This window comes from Bos indicus x Bos taurus, chromosome 11 (assembly GCF_003369695.1).
Source record: "Bos indicus x Bos taurus breed Angus x Brahman F1 hybrid chromosome 11, Bos_hybrid_MaternalHap_v2.0, whole genome shotgun sequence".
NCBI classification, from domain to species: Eukaryota; Metazoa; Chordata; class Mammalia; order Artiodactyla; family Bovidae; genus Bos; species Bos indicus x Bos taurus.
In genome coordinates, this window is record NC_040086.1 from 68,735,599 (window position 1) to 68,751,131 (window position 15,533).

General features: G+C 41.5%; 1 protein-coding gene across 1 annotated transcript in view; it reads left to right on the plus strand.

Annotated features, from left to right (window-relative positions):
- The first annotated feature begins 1,244 nt into the window (after positions 1-1,244).
- Positions 1,245-15,533, plus strand: part of CAPN13 (calpain 13) — a 75,939-nt gene continuing 61,650 nt past the window's right edge. The window contains exon 1 of the mRNA XM_027554416.1: positions 1,245-1,445. The gene's annotated coding sequence lies outside the window, so the exon portion shown is untranslated. The remainder of the gene's footprint in view (positions 1,446-15,533) is intronic.

Consider the following 15,533-nt stretch of genomic DNA (forward strand, 5'->3'; position numbering starts at 1 on the left):
GGGTGATTTGGGTTTCACTTCATCCAAGGTCCTCAAGCTGTCCACCTGGGATTTGTACTTTCTCACCATGCTCACCCCTGCCTGGACCACTTCACCACCTTCTTCTCTTGGCAAACGCTCCACTACCCATCACTCCTTAGCAGGGCCTCCTGCATCTCATCAGCAGAAATAAGTTTTCCTTCTTTTATATTGTGAGTGAAAAATACTGCCAGCCATGTCAGTAGACAAAGGGTGTTGCAGTCATCAGCCACTACAAAAGCCCTGGATGGATGGACAGGAACAGGCCTGCCCACTGCCAAGGACCTCGGACATTGTGGCCACCCCCAACAGCGCACCCTGAGGGGACTCAGGCTGAGAAAGAAGAGGATACTGGCCATAGATAGCTGAGGTGCATATCAAAGGAATGATTCCAGTGAGCCTGGACTCTTGCGTCTTCCCATAAACAGAAAAGTGCCAAATTCCTTAACTTGAGATACGTGATTTTCTTTCCTAAACGGTAACCTTTTGATGTTCCAACGAACCTGGTCTTTGTTATAAAAACTCCTATAAATCCTGGTTCCTCCCTTACCTCTTTGGAGCAGTCCCTCAGAGCTATCTGAGAGGCTGCCTCTCAGGCCTGAAGTCCTAAGAATTCTCAACTTCTAGGCTGTGCATTTTTTTTTTCAATCAAGGCCTACAACATGAGTGGGCCATGCTATCAGTGGTCTGGAGTCAGGAAGTGCCTGCCTTACACGCTTCATCCCTTTCTCCACCATCCATTAAGCACGAATGATGCAGAGACCTTCCCCGGGTCTCTCCACGCCCAGGGTTCATCGAGTCTGCCATTTATATTTGTCAAAAGGAGATGCTCTTCTGGCACAAAGCCCATGTGGTGTGACTTACTTTGAGTAGTTAGTTGCTCTTGATGTGTGACACCTGGTGAAGGCACTTGGGATGTGAGAAAGAGGCACCAAGGAAGGGCATTTCCCTCTTCCTCAGCCCTTCCTCTGAAGGAAAAGTCCCTGAAGTTAAAACAAAGCAACTGAATTATTTGGAAACCTCGGATGACCACAAATCAGGCAGCCAAGAAATCGAAAGCTCGGGACTCCAGGAAGTGAAATGGGATCAGGTGGAGACTGGCTTGGGGGAAGATCTGCAGTTCAATCCAATATCTTCTCTCCAGGTCCCAGGATGGAGTCACTGTTTAACTAAGGTGGGGCGGTGTCTGCCGTGCCCATATAAGGAAGAGCCCAAGGGGAAGAAGCAAGCAGACATCCAGGCAGTTGACCGTCAGCCAACTGTTTCTGCAAAGGAACTGCCACTGTGCCACCACCAGTATCCTCCATTACTCTCTATCCTGCAGAGTGGCTGCAGCCAAGCTGGTGGGACCCACCTAGTCCCAACTTGGCTCCCTGTGGGGGAATCCTGCTGACCAGGCTGCATCAATACACCTGTCTTCAAAACAGGTAGGGTGTGAGAGGTGACTTCTCAGGACTTTGGACCAAGAAAGCACTCCAAACTTTAGTAAGCATATAAATGTTTCAGAGACTGTCTTAATTCTGTAGCTTCGAAATTTCCACCCCCAGAGATATGGATTCAGTAGCTCAAAAAAGCAGGTGTCTGTGATGCAAAGGGTCCAAGAACAAGTTTTAAGAAAAACTAGGGCAAAGGGTGAGTTGACTCCCTAAATGAAGATAACCTCAACTTTGCCCGTTTCATACAGTGAGAGGATCTCTTAATCGGCAAGTCACCTTTGCTTTCTGCTCATTCAGTCACAACCTGGAGGGCTACATTATCATCAGGGATACCCTGATGGCAGGAACCATGCCTTTGTTTACCACTGTATACTTTCTGACATACAGGATAAGCAAAATTACTTGTCTTTTCAAAAAAAATAGCTCTTGGTTTCATTGATGCCTTCTATCATCTTTTTGATCTGTTTTATTTATTTCCTCTCTAATCATTTCCTTCCCTCCGCTGACTTTGGGTTTTGTTTGTGCTTTTCCTAATTCTTTTAGGTGGTAAGTTAGGTTGTTTCAGATGTTCTTGTTTCTTGAGGAAGCCTGTATCACTATGAACTTTCCTCTTAGAAGTGCTTTTGCTACATCCTGTAGATTTTTTGAAGGGTTGTGCTTTCATTTTCATTTTGTCTTGAGGTATTTTCTGATTTCCTCTTTGACTTCTTCATTGGTAGTATTCAGTGAGTGATTCCCTGGAAAGAATGCTTTAGAAGAAAGGGTGCTAGTGAGAAATATACAGATTAATGATCCACCTACTGACCCTGATGGTTAACTCTGTGTCTAGCTCTGTACTTGATCCTCACATGTGTGATTTCTAATGCTATCATTTGGGCATGTTATATAACCTCTCTGGGTCCCAGTTTCCTCATCATTAAAATGTAAGATGTATAGAACAGTCTTTTGGACTCTGTGGGAGAGGGTGAGGGTGGGATGATTTGGGAGAATGGCATTGAAACATGTATAATATATGTGAAACGAATCACCAGTCCAGGTTCGATGCATGATATAGGATGCTCAGGGCTGGTGCACTGGGATGACCCAGAGGGATGGTATGGGGAGGGATTTGGGAGAGGGGTTCAGGATGGGGAACATGTGTACACCCGTGGTGGATTCATGTTGATGTATGGCAAAACCAATACAATATTGTAAAGTAATTTGACTCCAATTAAAATAAATTTATTAAAAAAAAATAAAATGTAACAGTAGTGTATGCTTCACACAAGCATACACTTTTATTGAAAAGATTAAATGAGATAATATATGTAAAGTACTTAGATAATATATATAAAGTACCTGGCACATGATAAGCACTCAAAATATTCTAGTTATTACTGTTGATATTATTCTATCCTGGGTTCTCTACAAAACAAAGCTTGAGGCAAAGCTTGAATGCTAATGCCTCACTGGGAGGTGCAATCCCAGGGCAGCAAAAGTGAGGGAAATAACAAATGAGGAGAGGAGGATGGGAAGCAATACAAGGTGATGTATCACCCACGTCCCTTCACAAAAAGAAATAGCTACTTGGCTAAAGCAGGACACCTACAACTAGTTTTGCAAAAATGCTGGGTCTTGGAATAATCCACAGGAGAGATGTTAGAGAGGAAATTTACATGTAGGCTCCCTTCTGTCTTCCATCTCTCATTGCTTAAAGTTTGCCCCATGGGGAATTAATGCTTCTGAACCTCTGGCTTGTGCATCTGGCCCCTTGGCAGTCACTGGGAAATCCAGATCCTACTCCTTGAGGTTTGGCACCTCACCTCAGTCCGGAAGAGGTGAGAAGAGCCTCTTCTTTGCCCAGAGTCAAAGAAAACCCTCAAAAGAGAGATAAGGGTCCCAGAGACAGTTGAGACCAAGAGGACCTGAGACTGCACATAAGGTTCCTGCCCACTGGGAAGCGAGCCGTCTGGAGTGACCTGGGGAGGATGGGTTGGAGATAGTAACTCTTAAAATCAGATAATCATTTGATACATGACGGGCCCCAACTTCCTAAATCCCCCGAATGTGCTTTAGAAGGAGTTTAAATTAGTAAGTGGGAAGTGTATCCTCTCTTTATGGATGGAGGAAGAACCGTGCCCAGAAATCCGTGATCATACTGAATGTTACACAGTGTTTCTGGGACACATGTAATTATAGAACCCAGGAAGAAGGCTCTGCCATGTCCTCAGAATACATCGACAAGCTACTTGGGAACTTTCTAGGCCTCTTCTGTATTGAGTAACACGTCAAAGCATTTGGGAGATGGGAAGGAGAAGCGTTTCATGCGAAGATGTTTGGATTTTCTGTGTTTGCACGTGATGAACTTAACTGAAAGGAATGCTGTATTCCAGTTTCACTGCCTGCCCAACAGTATCAAGGAGTGTGCATAGAACATTCTCAGTTCCAGAAACACAGAACGTTACCGCTGAAAAGCACTTCAGAGAGTAAGTCCAACTTGCTCAGTGTTCCAAACGGTGAAAGGGAGGCCAGAGAAGAGGCACGGCTCATGGACTTAATGGAGTGGCTCAGACTCCTTGCTGCCTGGCAAGGGCTCTCCTTGTTAACCCACAGGGTGCCCTGGGAGGGACCCATCAGCCATGAGTCCCTGAAGAGGCTGGGTCCACATGGCGAGGCCACCTGCTAGAGAGCACAGTGGGGTTGCCCCATCCATGAGCCACACCAGTGGTTTCTGCTTTCTGCCACTCTTGTGCCAGGCTGTTCATCTCCTTGGCAGTCAGCCCAGCGTTGAACCCAGAGTCACTGGCAGACGATGGATAGTTCTATTCTGAGTACTCACTTCTCTGGCACCTGGTCCCCATCTGGGGTGCTGCAATGCTCTGTAAATCTGAAGCCATGTGAAGGCTTCTCTCATCATTCCCTCTCCCGAGGCCCTTGGATTAGAGATTATCTCAGCTCCAACAGAACAGAAAATAAAGATACCCCTCAGCAGGGCCCATGACAAGCTTTGCTTCCAGGCCAAAGCACCAGCCTTGAAGCTGGGAGCCAGACAGCCATCTACTCCCCATGCTGCCCAGACACCTCTTGTCTGATCTTAAGCCTCAGTTTCCCCTTCTGCAGAGAGCCCTGGATAGTCTTCCTCTGAGGCTTGCCTTTCCAGGGACCAGAAGCCTCCATTCACAGCTTCCAGGCCATTAAGGCAAGGAACGCCGCTGAGACGATTCTGAAGCCGGGGAGCCACCCAGGTAAAGCCCTGGTCTAGGTGTTAAGTTCCATTTTAAAGCTCGAAATTTATGTTCATTCTCACCTTCTCACAGTCTCATATCCATTCTCCTTGAGAAATAGTCATGTGCCCTCCCCACTCACAGTGAATTTACCTCTGCCCCAAGTCCCCTCTCCCTCCTTCCCTCCCCGCCATCTTTGTTCTTTCTCTCCAACCCTTCTCCCCACCCTCTCTCTCCCTGCGAAGCCCTGAGGTGTGCGAGGTCGCGCACAGCTGAGAGTGGTTTGCACGGGGCTCTTTTCCACCGGAGAGCAGTTAAGTGCCTTATTTTCCCCACTCGGGTGGCTAAATTATTCTCGATGTGTTAAACAGTGTAATTAAACACATACACACGCGAGTGCGCCGGGCCCCTCCCCCCACTCTTCCTTGCTCCCTGTCAGCAGAGAGCACAGTCAGCCCGAGCCTTCAAGCTCTGTTAGTTTTAATTTGAGTTGTGGAATTAGTAATGGGTTTTGCCGGAACACTGTTGTGGGAAATAGATCGCTCCTCATGCGGGGTGTGGGCACCATTTCAAATGAGTATTTGTTAAGAGAAAAACCGTCCCTTGTCGTGTTCTGCTACATTACATCAGATATATTTCCACTGTTCTGGAAAAAAACACGAGCTAGGAAAGAGCTGTGTGCAGCCCTCCTGGCAGGGAACAGCTGAACGCTGCTTCCGGTTTCTTAGTGGACTGAGAACAAAATGCAAACAGCATCCCTCTTGGTGGCTGGGATGTGCTAAGCTCAGGCCGGAGGCCAGGTCACCAGGGCCAGCCCTGCACCTGTCACTATGAGGTCTGTCCTGTCCTATCACTGACAGGAGGGAACTGGGTGGTTTAGTGGCAAAAATACAATGTTGAAGACAAGCAGGTGAGTGCAGAGAACCTCTGCAGGTCAAAGTGAAAGGATCTGCCCAATTCAGGGCTACTTCTGCACCCCTGTTTTATAATCATCCAACCTCATCTTGACTGTCTCCACTTACGGGTGCTCAGGCCCTCCTGGTTCTGTGGTCATCGCTGCCATTACCCTCTTACCCTTGACTCTGTCTAATAAGACAGGTGCTAGCCATGTGTGTGGGTATTTAAATATAAATTCAGTTCAGTTCAGTCGCTCAGTCATGTCCGACTCTTTGTGACCCCATGGACTATGGCACACCAGGCTTCCCTGTCCATCACCAGCTCCCCGAGCTTGATCAAACTCATGTTCATCGAGTTAGTGATGCCATCCAACCATCTCATCCTCTGTCGTCCCCTTCTCCTCCTGCCTTCAATCTTTCCCAGCATCAGGGTCTTCTGCAATGAGTCAGTTCTTAGCATCAGGTGGCCAAAGTATTAGAGCTTCAGCTCCAGCATCAGTCCTTCCAATGAATATTCAGGACTGATTTCCTTTAATTAATTAAATTAATTTAAACTTAAAATTCAGTTCATTCGTTGCATTTGCCATATTTTAAATGTTCAAAAGCCACATGTATCTAGTGGCTACTCTGTTGGACTCAACTCTGGGGACCTGGGAAGGCCTACTGTTAGAAGTCCAGGAGTAACTGGCCAATGCCTGAGGTGCCCCTTCCTGTCACAGGGTAGGGCGGTGGGTACCTGAGGAGATCCTGGTGGTGATGGTCACAAGATCTACCTACCTAGTTGTCGTTATGTTCCATGCCAAGCCCTTTACAAGAAACTTCTCATTTAATACCCACCTACTGTTAAAAGGCTGGTTTTATTGCCACCACCTCCAGTCCATTTTATATGTAAGAAAAGGAGGCTCAGAGATATTAAGGACACTGCTTAGTCATTAAGCAATATCTGGATTCAAACCAAAGTTTCAACCTGATTCCACATGCTCTTGACCACTATTCCACGATGTCTTTTTTTTTTTTTCCTTAAGAGATAGGGCAAAGCCCAGTTTTCTAAAAGGGAGTATTGGGAGTTAGAGAAGCAACAAAGGTTCCACCTGTGGGACCAGAGATTGTTAAATCTGTGCTCTCTAAGACCAGGATTATTCTAGAGGGCTGGGGATTAGGACTACAGGGCTGGATCTGACAGTCACTGTAAATTGTTCAGTCTTTCTCCCAATAGATATTCTTAGATTTCTAACTTCCCAGGAATTAATCTCTAGATTCCTTGTGTACTTAGCTGATGGCAAGTTTGTGCCAATTAGAAAAAGTCATCACCTTTTCTGGGTGGATATTACTGCATACTAGGAAACCATCCTTGCAAGCAGACTGCTTCCTCCCTGGCGAGGTACCCTCTGCTACTCTCTTTGGATACCATTGAAGATGTTGATGTTTCTCTTAAAGTGTGGCCCCCAGAACTGAACACAGAGGGTTAGATGGCCATGAGAAGATTTGATTAGGGGGCTGGAGGTGTCCTTTCCAAAGCAACCCCTTACTACTGTGACAGCAGTTCAGATTGTATCCAATCTTTTACCACATTTAAAACAGGAAGTCAAGTAAGGCACACAAAATAATTCTGAAATGAAATTTAACCGAGGCAGAGCCCGCTCACTATTTACTTGCAATTAACTTTAAAATGTGAAGACAGCTTTGTAGTTTCATTGGTTATATTCCATCTTCTCGATTTTGAGGTCCTTTAGAATTTTGTTTCTGCCATCTGCCTGGTTAATTGTAATGTTTTCTTTCTATCATTAGAAATGATGAAAGTGTTGAAAAGTATTTTCCTTTTCACTTCAACATCTTCATCCAGGACCAAGATAAAAATGTTAGTGCAAGGGACAGAGTTTTGTGACTATTACAGTATGATGATTCCAAGATAATCTGAAATCATTCATCTGTGATTTCTGGTTCAAACTGTGAATTATATTTATTATATTTTATTTTACTGTGCTATACTGCACTGTACTTCTATATAATACTACAGGATACATACAACCTACTCAGTCTAGCTTGATTTACCATCTTGTATATAAGGAATAAAGGATTATTTTTATTGGACAATTTTTAAAATCAATATATTTTATCTATCTATATGTATATAAATCAATCATAAACATATGACCATATATATGGTATTCTCCTATTATTCTAAAATTGGAAGTCTATTGTTAGAATAAAAGAAAAAAGAAAAAGAGCAAGAAAGTTAAATGATTAATTTTGGTAAGGCTCTATTTGCCTCTAGAAAAACATGCACCATTTCCTAAGTACTCAAAGTGTTTCTTTACAAGTTCATTTCATCATTTTGCTATGAATATCATAGTGCTTCTTTACAAGTTCATTTCAGAGTTTTGCTGTGAATATCATACTTCTTGAAAACATTATTATAGGGCCATAAAAATTTTTAATCAATACTTTGGGGAATGAATGTGTAAATTACTAATGAACTTCCTGTTTTTAAAAAGAGAAACTCTCACAAAGTTTCTTAAATTAAGTTCCCATAAGAATTAACATATGGCTCAATTAAAAAAAAACTAAATTTCTAAGCAAAGATTCATAACATGTTTATATTTGTATACAATGAATATCTTTGTTCATCCAAAGACATTATAAAGGAGGTAAAAAAAAAAAAATAAACCACCAACTGGGAGAAGACGTTTGCAACACATATGACCGACAAAATAGAAATATCCAGAGTAAATAAAGAATCCTCCAAGTCCATAAGAAAAATATAACTTACAGACAAATAGGCATAGATGTGAATATTCATCTCATACAAGAGGGAGTACAAGAATAAACATATTGAAAGATGCTTGGTCTACCAGTAATTTCAGGGAGACATAAATTAAGACTGCAAGGGGTTGCCATTTTGCTCCCACCAGATGGATACAAATAAGAATCCTGCCAATATGCAGCATTAATGAGGAGATAGAGGAACAGGAACTCTTTTACATCACTGGTGAGATTATAAATTGTTAACAACCTTAGAAAATACTGAGACATATGTAGTAAAGTTGAATATATGCAAAAGTGAAACCCAGAAATCCCACTCAGTAGACATATCATTTCACATGTGCACCAATAGTATGTTAAAGTTCCAGCCATTCCATTTTGCCTCACCAATACTTAGTATAGTCAATATTTTTAATTTTAGTCTTTCTACCGCATGTTTGGTGGTATCTCATTGTGCTGTTAATGTCCATTTAACTGACAAGATGTGGAACGTTTTTCATATTGGTCCTTGCCTGTTTTTGTATACTTCTTGGTAAAATGTCTGATCAAATCTTTTGATCATTTTGAATGGATTATCTTCCTTTTATTATTTATGAGTTCTTTATATATTCAGAGTGCCTGATGAACTATGGACAAAGATTCGTGACATTGTACAAGAGACAGGGATCAAAACCATCCTCAAGAAAAAGAAATGCAAAAAAGCAAAATGGCTCTCTGAGGAGGCCTTACAAATAGATGTGACAATAAGAGAAGCAAAAAGCAAAGGAGAAAAGGAAAGATATACCCATTTGAATGCACAGTTCCAAAGAATAGCAAGGAGAGATAAGAAAGCCTTCCTCAGTGATCAATGCAAAGAAATAGAGGAAAACAATAGACTAGGAAAGACTAGAGATCTCTTCAAGAAAATTAGAGATACCAAGGGAACATTTCATGCAAAGATGGGCTCAATAAAGGACAGAAATGGTATGGACCTAATAGAAGCAGAAGATATTAAGATGTGGCAAGAATACACAGAAGAACTGTACAAAAAAGATCTTCACGACCAAGATAATCACGATGGTGTGATCACTCACCTAGAGCCAGACATCCTGGAATGTGAAGTCAAGTGGGCCTTAGGAAGTATCACTACGAACAAAGCTAGTGGAGGTGATAGAATTCCAGTTGAGCTATTTCAAATCCTAAAAGATGATGCTGTGAAAGGGCTGCACTCAATATGTCAGCAAATTTGGAAAACTCAGCAGTGGCCACAGGACTGGAAAAGGTCAGTTTTCATTCCAATCCCAAAGAAAGGCAATGCCAAAGAATGTTCAAACTACCACACAATTGCACTCATCTCACACGCTAGTAAAGTAATGCTCAAAATTCTCCAAGCCAGGCTTCAGCAATATGTGAACCATGAACTTCCAGATGTTTAAGCTGTTTTAAAAAAGACAGAGGAACCAGAGATCAAATTGCCAACATCCGCTGGATCATGGAAAAAGCAAGAGAGTTCCAGAAAAACATCTATTTCTGCTTTATTGACTATGCCAAAGCCTTTGACCGTGTGGATCACAATAGACTGTGGAAAATTCTTCAAGAGATGGGAATACCAGACCACCTGACCTGCTTCTTGAGAAACCTATATGCAGGTCAGGAAGCAACAGTTAGAACTGGACATGGAACAACAGACTGGTTCCAAGTAGGAAAAGGAGTACGTCAAGGCTGTATACTGTCACCCTGCTTATTTAACTTCTATGCAGAGTACATCATGAGAAACGCTGGGCTGGAGGAAGCACAAGCTGGAATCAAGATTGCCGGGAGAAATATTAATAACCTCAGATATGCAGATGACACTACCCTTATGGCAGAAAGTGAAGAGGAACTAAAGAGACTCTTGATGAAAGTGAAAGAGGAGAGTGAAAAAGTTGGCTTAAAGCTCAACATTCAGAAAACTAAGATCATGGCATCTGGTCCCGTCACTTCATGGCAAATAGATGGAAAAACAGTGGAAACAGTGTCAGACTATTTTGGGGGGCTCCAAAATCACTGCAGATGGTGATTGCAGCCATGAAATTAAAAGACACTTACTCCTTGGAAGGAAAGCTATGACCAACCTAGATAGCATATTAAAAAGCAGAGACATTACTTTGTCAACAAAGGTCCATCTAGTCAAGGCTATGGCTTTTCTAGTCATGTATGGATGTAAGAGTTGGACTATAAAGAAAGCTGAGCACCAAAGAATTGATGCTTTTAAACTGTGGTGTTGGAGAAGACCCTTGAGAGTCACTTGGACTGCAAGGAGATCTAACCAGTCCATCCTAAAGGAAACCAGTCCTGGATGTTCATTGGAAAGACTGAGGTTGAAGCTGAAACTCCAATATTTTGGCCACCTGATGTGAAGAGCTGACTCATTTGAAAAGACCCTGATGTTGGGAAAGATTGAAGGCAGGAGGACAAGGGGACGACAGAGGATGATATGGTTAGATGGCATCACTGACTCAATGGACATGAGTTTGGGTAAACTCTGGGAGTTGGTGATGGACAGGGAGGCCTGGCTTGCTGTGGTTCATGGAGTTGCAAAGAGTCAGACACAACTGAGCGACTGAACTGAACTGAACTGATACGAGTCCTTTGCCTAACATATGTGCTTCATATGAATATTTTTCTCCTGGTCATGGTTTGCATTTTTGTTAATGGTGTCTTTTACACTTCTGATTAAGTTTTATTTATCCATTTTTTTCTTGTAAGGCTCATATTTTTGTGTATAAAAGACCCCAAGATTGCAAATATTTTCTATATTTTCTTCCAAAATACCTTTGTGATCCTTTTGATTGGATTTTGTGTGTATTGTATGAAGGAAGGGTTTGTGTTTACTTTTTTTTCCCAAGTGAATATCTTGTTGCTCTAGCATCCATTTTTGAAATACATTTCTGTCCCCGTTGAATTGCTTTGGAATCTGGACAAAAATTAATTGACCACATATGTTTTGGTCTATTTCTGGATTCTCTACTCTGCCACATTGATCTATTCATCTGTCTTTTTGCCAATACTGTATCTTTATAACAAGTTCTGAAGTTAAGTTGGCTAAATCCTCCAGTGTTTTCCTTTTTAAAAATTCTTTGGTTATTCTAGGCCTTTTGTGTTTAGATACAAATTTTAGAATAGGCTTATTAATCTCTAAAAAAAGAGCATGCTAGAATTTCAGTTGGGATTTTATTGAATCTTTTGGAAGAACTGTAATACTTAGCCATCTAATCAATGAACCTGATCTATCTTTCTGTTTATTTAGGTCTTATTTAATTTCTTGTCATAATATTTTATAATTTTGATATGGAGAACTTGGATGTCTTAAGTTAAATTTTTTCCCAAGCATATATAATAAAATATTACTATTTTCCTATTGTTTGCAGCTTGTATCTGTGATCTCAAATTCAATTATTAATTCTAATAGCTATTTTGTAGATTTTGTTTCTGAAATCCAAATATCAAATAGGGGTCATTTTTTTCTTCTTTCTGATCTTTTTTTTCTTTCCAATCTTTTTGCTTTTTATTTTCTTACTGAATTGGCAAGGACCTCTGGTACAATGTTAACTAAAAGTGGTGACACAAACAAAAGCCCAGGTCCAGATGGCTTCACAGCTGAATTCTACCAAAAATTTAGAGAAGAGCTAACACCTATCCTACTCAAACTCTTCCAGAAAATTGCAGAGGAAGGTAAACTTCCAAACTTATTCTATGAGGCCACCATCACCCTAATACCAAAACCTGACAAAGATGCCACAGAAAAAGAAAACTACAGGCCAATATCACTGATGAACATAGATAAAAAAAATCCTTAACAAAATTCTAGCAATCAGAATCCAACAACACATTAAAAAGGTCATATACCATGACCAATGGGCTTTATACCAGGGATGCAAGGATTCTTCAATATCTGCAAATCAATCAATGTAATTCACCACATTAACAAATTGAAAAATAAAAGCCATATGATTATCTCAATAGATGCATAGAAAGCCTTTGACAAAAGTCAACATCCATTTATGATAAAAACTCTCCAGAAAGCAGGAATAGAAGGAACATACCTCACCATAATAAAAGCTATATATGACAAACCCTGAAGGAAAGTTATGACCAACCTAGATAGCATATTCAAAAGCAGAGACATTACTTTGCCAACAAAGGTCTGTCTAGTCAAGGCTATGGTTTTTCCTGTGGTCATGTATGGATGTGAGAATTGGACTGTGAAGAAGGCTGAGCGCCGAAGATTTGATGCTTTTGAAGTGTGGTGTTGGAGAAGACTCTTGAGAGTCCCTTGGACTGCAAGGAGATCCAACCAGTCCATTCTGAAGGAGATCATCCCTGGGATTTCTTTGGAAGGAATGATGCTAAAGCTGAAACTCCAGTACTTTGGCCACCTCATGCAAAGAGTTGACTCATTGGAAAAGACTCTGATGCTGGGAGGGATTGGGGGCAGGAGGAGAAGGGGACGACAGAGGATGAGATGGCTGGATGGCATCACTGACTCGATGGACGTGAGTCTCAGTGAACTCCGGGAGTTGGTGATGGACAGGGAGGCCTGAGGTGCTGCGATTCATTGGGGTCGCAAAGAGTCAGACACGACTGAGCGACTGATCTGATCTGATCTGATGACAAACCCACAGCAAACATTATCCTCAGTGGTGAAAAATTGAAAGCATTTCCCTAAAGTCAGGAACAAGACAAGGGTGCCCACTTTCACCACTACTATTCAACATAGTTTTGGAAGTTTTGGCCACAGCAATCAGAGCAGAAAAAGAAATAAAAGGAATCCAAATTGGAAAAGAAGAAGTAAAACTCTCCGTTTGCAGATGACATGATCCTCTACATAGAAAACCCTAAAGACTCCACCAGAAAATTACTAGAACTAATCAATGAATATAGTAAAGTTGCAGGATATAAAATCAACACACAGAAATGTCTTGCATTCCTATACACTAATAATGAGAAAATAGAAAGAGAAATTAAGGAAACAATTCCATTCACCACTGCAACCAAAAGAATAAAATACTTAGGAATATATCTACCTAAAGAAACTAAAGACCTACATATGCTGCTGCTGCTAAGTCGCTTCAGTCGTGTTCTACTCTGTGCGACCCCATAGACGGAAGCCCACTAGGCTCCCCCGTCCCTGGGATTCTCTAGGCAAGAACACTGGAGTGGGTTGCCATTTCCTTCTCCAATGCATGAAAGTGAAAAGTGAAAGTGAAGTCGCTCAGTCGTGTCTGACTCTTAGCGACCCCATGGACTGCAGCCTACCAGGCTCCACCGTCCATGGGATTTTCCAGGCAAGAGTATAGAAAACTATGAAACACTGGTGAAAGAAATCAAAGAGGACACTAATAGATGGAGAAATATACCATGTTCATGGATCGGAAGAATCAATATAGTGAAAATGAGCATAGTACCCAAAGCAATCTATAGATTCAGTGCAATCCCTATCAAGCTACCCATGGTGTTTTTCACAGAGCTAGAACAAATAATTTCACAATTTGTATGGAAATACAAAAAACCTCGAATAGCCAAAGTAATCTTGAGAAAAAAGAATGGAACTGGAGGAATCAACCTGCCTGACTTAAGGCTCTACTACAAAGCCACAGTCATCAAAACAGTATGGTACTGGCACAGAGACAGAAATATAGATCAGTGGAGCAAAATAGAAAGCCCAGAGATAAATCCACACACCTATGGACACCTTATCTTTGACAAAGTAGGCAAGAATATACAATGGAGTAAAGACAATCTCTTTAACAAGTGGTGCTGGGAAAACTGGTCAACCACTTGTAAAAGAATGAAACTACAACACTTTCTAACACCATACACAAAAATAAACTCAAAATGGATTAAAGATCTAAATGTAAGACCAGAAACTATAAAACTCCTAGAGGAGAACATAGGTAAAACTCTCTGACATAAGTCACAGCAGGATCCTCTATGACCCACCTCCCAGAATACTGGAAATAGAAGCAAAAATAAACAAATGGGACCTAATTAAAATTAAAAGCTTCTGCACAACAAAGGAAACTATAAACAAGGTGAAAAGACAGCCTTCAGAATGGGAGAAAATAATAACAAATGAAGCAACTGACAAACAACTCATCTCAAAAATATGCAAGCAACTCCTGCAGCTCAATTCCAGAAAAATAAACGACCCAATCAAAAAATGGGCCAAAGAACTAAATAGACATTTCTCCAAAGAAGACATACAGATGGCTAACAAACACGTGAAAAGATGCTCAACATCACTCATTATCAGAGAAATGCAAATCAAAACCACAATAAGGTACCATTTCGTGCCAGTCAGAATGGCTGCTATCCAAAAAAGTCTACAAGCAATAAATGCTGGAGAGGGTGTGGAGAAAAGGGAACCCTCTTACACTGTTGGTGGGAATGCAAACTAGTACATCCAGTATGGAGAATAGTGTGGAGATTCCTTAAAAAACTGGAAATAGAACAGCCTTATGACCCAGCAATCCCACTGCTGGGCATACACACTGAGGAATCCAGAATTGAAAGAGACACGTGTACCCCAGTGTTCATCACAGCACTGTTTATAATAGCCAGGACATGGAAGCAACCTAGATGTCCATCAGCAGATGAGTGCATAAGAAAGCTGTGGTACATATACACAATGGAGTATTACTCAGCCATTAAAAAGAATACATTTGAATCAGTTCTAATGAGGTGGATGAAACTGGAGCCTATTATACAGAGTGAAGTAAGCCAGAAAGAAAAACACTAATACAGTATACTAATGCATATATATGGAATTTAGAAAGGTAACGATAACCTGTATGCGAGACAGCAAAAGAGACTCATATGTATAGAACAGTCTTTTGGACTCTGTGGGAGAGGGAGAGGGAGAGGGTGGGATGATTTGGGAGAATGGCATTGAAACACGTATAATATCATATAAGAAACTAATTGCCAGTCCAGGTTCGATGCAGGATACAGGATGCTTGGGGCTGGTGCACTGGGATGACCCAGAGGGATGGTACGGGGAGGGAGGTGGGAGGGGGATTCAGGATGGGGAACGTGTGTACACCCGTGGCGGATTCATGTTGATGTATGGCAAACCAATACAATATTGTAAAGTAACTAGCCTCCAATTAAAATAAATAAATTTAAATTAAAAAAAAAAGTGGTGACAGTGGGCATCTTTGCCTTGATTGTGATCAAAAGGGAAAAATACACTCTTC